Genomic DNA, 6,476 nt, shown 5'->3' with positions numbered 1-6,476 from the left:
GTTATATGAATTTTACTATGTTAAAGTTAAAGCCTTTCTTTTTTGTTTAAACAGAAAAAGGGGAAATGATGTGGGAGTGATTTCTTATTAATAAAGAAACTGCCTAGGCCCCTTGATAGGCCAACCCTTAGGTGGGTGGAGTAAACAGAACAGAAGGCTGGGAGAAAGAAGCTGAGTCAGGGAGTCGCCATGATTCTCCCACTCCAGACAGACACAGGTTAAGATCTTCTCTGGTAAGCCACCTCGTGGGCTACACAGATTATTAGAAATGGGCTAGTCCAGGTGCGAGAGTTAGGCGAGAAGAGGTTAGATATAATGGGCCAAACAGTGTTTAAAAGAATACAGTTTCCATGTAATTATTTTGGGGCATAAGCTAGCCATGTGGGTGGCCAGGTGCCGGGGATGCAGCCCTGCTGCCCCATCACAACAGACAGGGATATTCATGATGCCCCTAGGTAAGACCTTAAATTGTCTCACAGCTAGGGCTAGACACATATAAACTCCCCCAGCCCCTGGTTAGAGAACTCTTCTCATCATGGGGTTTGCACAGTCTCTCTGTGAGACCCCACAGTCTTACAAAAACGTTGAAGCCTGAAGAACGAAGAAAGCAACCCCATTAGCTTCCCCAGAGAATAAAATTTTGCCCATGTTACTGCCTACTTACTAGCTCCGAGGCAAGGCCTCCTCAACCTGCCCCTGCAGTGGCATCTGCCCTGATGCAATGCTCACCAACTTCGTCTAGCAGCAGCTCTGCCAGACTCTGGACCACTGTGTTCCAGGGAGGAGCTCATTCCAACGTGTCAACTAAAGGAAATCCCAAGGGTGCTTACACCTGTTGCTGGAAGACAGTTTCAGACTGATACTTTTGGCCCTGACTTAGATGTGCTCCCAGGAAGTGAGGTCCAACAATACTTACACCCCTTAGGTTCAAGAAATAAGAGAACTCCTGTACTAGTCCTGGTAGAAATGGCCCTGACAGGGTTCATGACCACCGGTGCCTCAACAATAGGCAGTCAACAAGTTCAACATAGCCAGCTCTCTACTCAGACCAAGAAATACTTAACTATCTTTCAGGAAAATACAGTCTCTCTTCAGAATAAAATAGATTCATGGACAGCAACAATTCTCCCAAATCCTAGAATGTTAGACTTGATTGCCACTAAAAAAAAATGTTAAGGTATATACATCAAATGAGAAATTCTTTTTTGATAATAATTTGTCAGGAATAGTACAAAATTGCAGAAAAGTTATCAAAAAAAATTAAGGCTAAAAGTACAAATGAGAGTCACTGTAGTACAATACAATCACGAGATTGTCGCCCATGTCTTGTTTATTGTATTTTTGAGGGCTTCGTTGTTTTAGCTTTAGCAGTATAAATTTCATTTTGAACTTATGTAAAGAATTAAGAACAAATAGGAATAAAAGTTATAGTTGGAAAATCTCTGCATCTGTAATTTTACTGAAGTTCACTTCATAGTGGTTATATCAATAGTAGAAGTTACATCATAGTAGTTATGCCAATAGTAGTAGTTAAGTCATAGTAGTTGTGTCAATAGTAGTAGTTACATCATAGTAGTCATGTCAATAGTAGTAGTTACATAAATAGTAGTAGTTACTTCATAGTAGTCATATCAATAGTAGTAGTTACATCATAGTAGTCATGTCAATAGTAGTAGTTACATCATAGTAGTTATGTCAATAGTAGTAGTTACATCATAGTGGTTATACCAATAGTAGCAGTTACATCATAGTAACTACAACAGTAGTAGTAGTAGTTACATCATAGTAGTCATATCAATAGTAGTAGTTAAGTCATAGTAGTTATATCAATAGTAGTAGTTACATCCTAGTGGTTATACCAATAGTAGCAGTTACATCATAGTAGTTACATCAGTAGTAGTAGTTACATCATAGTAGTCATATCAATAGTAGTAGTTACATCATAGTAGTTATGTAGTAGTAGTAGTTACTTCATAGTAGTTATATCATCAGTAGTAGTTATATCATGGTAGTTATGTCAATAGTAACAGTTACATCATAGTATTTATGTCAATAGTAGCAGTTACAGCATAGTAGTTATATACTACCAGCTACAGAAAGTGCCTGCTATTCCTATGCATGTGTGTTACCAATGTATTGCTGAGGTTTGAGCTGTGCCAGTTGTAGTGGTTTTGGGTCTTGTTTTTACTCTTTGGGGGCCCACCACCCAGCTTTCAAATAAATATATGGAGACTTATTCTTACTTATGAATGCCCGACCTCAGCTTAGTTTGTTTCTAGACAGCTTTTCTAACTTAAATTATCCTGTTTCTCTTTTTCTGTGCTTTGCCTCTCAGCTTTTTACCTTTCTCTATCCTGTATATCTTTTTTGTCCTTCTTACTCTGTGGCTGGCTGGGTGACTGGGGGCTCCTGTCATCCTCCTCTCCTCCTTTTCTCGCTCCTTTCTCTTCACTTGAGCTTAGATTTCTCCTATTTATTCTCTCTGCCTGGCAGCCCCACCAATCCCTCTGCTAACTAGCTACTGGTCATTCTGCTCTTTATTAGACCAATCAGGTGTTTTAGACAGGCAAAGTAACACAGATTTACAGAGTTAAACAAATGCAACATAAAAGAAGGCAGCACATCTTTACATCATTAAACAAATATTCCACCGCATAAATGAATATAACACATTGAATATAACATTAAACTAATATTCCACAACAGCCAATGTAATTTTTCAGGGGGTGATGTAGCACGAATTAAGCCTTAATAATAAAAATCCAGAGTCAGATATTAGGGTGAAAGCTGAAAGATCAGCGAAGTAGGGCAGCCAGCTATTAGTTCTTACCTCTATGAAATTCTCAGACCAAATGGGTGATTCTGTCTCTACAAGTCCTCAAACTGAATGCCCTGAGCTCCTATCTTCTTCCACCTTATATTCCTCTCTCAGCCAGCCATCCCTTCCTGTCTCCACCTCCCTAGTGTTGGGATTAAAAGCATGTGACTCTCAAGTGCTGGGATTAAAGGAGTGAGCCACCACTGCCAGGCTCTGTTTTTCTTTGAGACTGGGTCAGTCTAGTGGAGTCCAGGGTGGCCTTGAACTCTCAGAGATCCACCTGCACCTGCCTTCTGAGTGCTGGGATTAAAGGTGTGTGCCACCACTGCCTCGCCTTTTTTAAAGGTTAACTCGAGGCTCACTCCTTACTCAGATCCTCAGGCAAACTTTATTTGTTAAAGCCCTAACAAAATATTACAACAGGGTATCTCAGTATAGCATGGATTTTCTGTTTGTTAGCCTAGGTTAGCCTCAAACTCACTGTAGAGCAGAGAGGATGACCCTGAATGTCTCCACGTCCCAAGCACTGGAATTACAGCATTCTCCACCATGCCCCCACTCAGTATAACTTCGATTTTCAATTTCCTTACTAAAACTAAGAATCAGCTATTTGTTTCTCTTTGATATTGAATACAAGGCTCACACATTTTTAGAATCTTTTTTTTTATTGACTTGTATCAGCCCTATACATACCTAGGAAAATGATCTTATTTTATATTATCTTATCTTTTGTGATATTTGTAAATGTTTTTAAATTTTCCTTATGTTTTATGTAATTTTCAAATACCTATAATAGATTTCATTTGTCTTTTGTGAGTTTCAGGTTGTATTTTTAATTTGTAAATATTAAGATATAAGAGATAAGGTCTCACTATGTGACCTTGACTGACCTAGAACTCAATTTATAGACCAGGTTAGCCTTGAAATTACAGAGATCCACCTGTCTCTGCCTCTCGAGTGTTGATATAAATGGCATGTGCCACCACATTCAGCAAGATTTATATTTAAAATTTCTAACCATTAAATTTTTTTAAGATCTATTTATTTATTATGAATAGTGTTCTGCCTGAATGTATGCCTGCAGGCCAGAGGAGGGCACCAGATCTCATTACAGATGGTTGTGAGCCACCATGTGGATACTAGGAATTGAACTCAGTACCTCCGGAATAGCAGTCAGTGCTCTTAACCTCTGAGCCATCTCTCCAGTCCTCCATTAAAATTTTGTTGAGGCAGCGTGTTGTTGTACAACTCAGACTGCCCTTGAATTTTCCTGTGATGTTCAGCTAGCCTCCAATTCATAATTTATAATCTCTAACATCAATTTTTTAAAGATTTATTTATTTATTGACTATACAGTGGTTTGCCTGCCTGTGGGCCAGAAGAGGGAACCAGATCTCATTATAGATGGTTGTGAGTCACCATGTGGTTGCTGGGAATTGAACTCAGGACCTTTGGAAGAGCAAGTAGTGCTCACAACCTCTGAACCATCTCTCAAGCCCAACATCAATTTTTTTTAAGGTTTTTTCAAATAGGGTTTTTTTGTGTAGCTCTAGCTGTCCTGGAACTTGCTCTATAAACCACACAGGCCTTGAACTTAGAGATCCATCTGCCTCTGCCTCGGCCTCCTGACCACTGAAATTAAAGATGTGCACCACTATGCCCAATTTCTAACACCAACTTTGCAATTGTATGTATGCATGAAGTAAATGTGTGCATGCGTGTGACATGGCACACATGTGGCAATGAGAAGACAGCTTTGTAGATAGATCTCTCCTCCTACCTTTACATGGATTCCAAGGACTGAACTCTAGGTACCGGCCTTGTGCAGCAAGTACCTTTAACTGCTGAGTCATCTCCCCTGCCCTGAAATAGTATTTTTTTCTTTTTTGGTTTTGGTTTTTCAAGACAAGGTTTCTCTACGTAACATCCCTAGGTGTTCTGGAACTAGCTCTTGTAGACCAGGCTGGCCTCAAACTCACAGAGATCTGCCTGTCTCTGCCTCTCGAGTGCTGGGATTAAAAGTGTTCACCACTTCTGCCCGGCAAATTTTTTAAAACTAAATTTCAACTTTCAAGGATTGTGTTTAATCTCCACACATTTACACACCTGTGCTCACAGGCACATATCACAAATGCACACACATACACACACCCGAATTTTTCCCTATAAGATGTCTTTAGGAGATAGAACAGCAGTTGATACTCAAATATTGCACAGTGCTTTTATGTGTGTGATAAAATATGCATGGTACATAATTTGGTGTTTTATAGACTTTTGTTATTTTGTTTTGGTTTATGTTTGCGTTTTAGGGCTAAGGTCTGGCTATGTGACCCAGGCTAGTCTTTAACTCATTCAGAATCCTGATTCAATCTCCCAAGTGCTAGGATTATAGGCATATTGCACATGCCTGACTAAATTTACCATTTTAGCGATTCTGATGATTATAAAGTACCCTTCTTGATGTATCACTTACCCTGGATAGACCATCCAATAGCCCAGGAGCTCAAATGTAACAAAGCAGGGAAGGAGAAACCCACGGTTAGAAGCATTCTCTGCTTCTTGGCTGCCATGGGTAAGCAGTCTTTGCCATGAGCTCTTACTACCATGATATTTTGCTTTGGACGTGGCTGACCTTAGATGGAAATGTCTGAAACTGGGAGCCAAAAGAAATCCTTGCCTATTGGCGTTGTTTCCTCAGGTACTAATTACAACAATGAAAACTACACTCACTTTTAAGTGTGCCATTTCATACATGAAATGTTTTCCAACAGTCATGCAGTTGTCACCACCATTCACTTCCAGAACTTCTTCATCACCATGAACAGAGTCTCTGAACCCATTCCCCACCATCCCTGACCCTTAGCAACACATGTTGTGTCCCTTTGTGTCTGGCCTCCTTTATGTAGCGTGTCTCCAAAGTTCATTCAGTTTTTGCACGTATCAGAGCACTATTCATTTTTAACACCATAAGCCTGTTAGGCTTATTTAACCTATTTTAATATTTACTTGTTAATGGGCATTAGGGGTTGTTTCTACCTTTTGATTATTATAAATACTGCTGTACTCTGGGGGACAAGTACCTATTTAAACCTGTTTTCAGTTCATAAGGGACATCATAAAATTTAGGTTACTGGATCATGTGATTCATATAATAATGCTACGTTTAATGTCTTCAGAAATCACCAAACTGGGTTTTTTTTTTTTTTTTTGGATTTTTCGACAGGGTTTCTCCGCAGCTTTTGGTTCCTGTCCTGGGACTAGCTCTTGTGGACCAGGCTGGCCTTGAACTTACAGAGATCCACCTGCCTCTGCCTCCTTTAGCCTCCCGAGTGCTGGGATTAAAGGCATGAGCCACCACCGCCCTGCACCAAACTGGATTCTAAAGAGGCTGTACTATTTTAAATTCCCATTATCAAAAGATAAGGGTTCCACCCAGGTGGTGGTGGCGCTCTGCTTTTAATCCCAACACTCAGGAGGCAGAGGCACGTGGGTCACTGTGAGTTCAAGGCTAGCCTGGTCTACAGAGCTAGTTCCAGAACAGCTAGGGCTGTTACACAGAGAAACCTTGTCTGGCGAAGGGGAGGAGGGGGGAATTAAGAAGCAAAAAACAACACAACAAAAAAGATAAGAGTTCCAGTCTTTCTCTCTGCACCTCTTC

The sequence above is a fragment of the Alexandromys fortis genome, unplaced genomic scaffold (genome assembly GCF_014885135.2).
Source record: "Alexandromys fortis isolate MF-2015 unplaced genomic scaffold, M_Fortis_MF-2015_v1.1 scaffold_89, whole genome shotgun sequence".
Lineage (NCBI taxonomy): Eukaryota > Metazoa > Chordata > Mammalia > Rodentia > Cricetidae > Alexandromys > Alexandromys fortis.
This window is presented reverse-complemented; position numbering follows the sequence as displayed.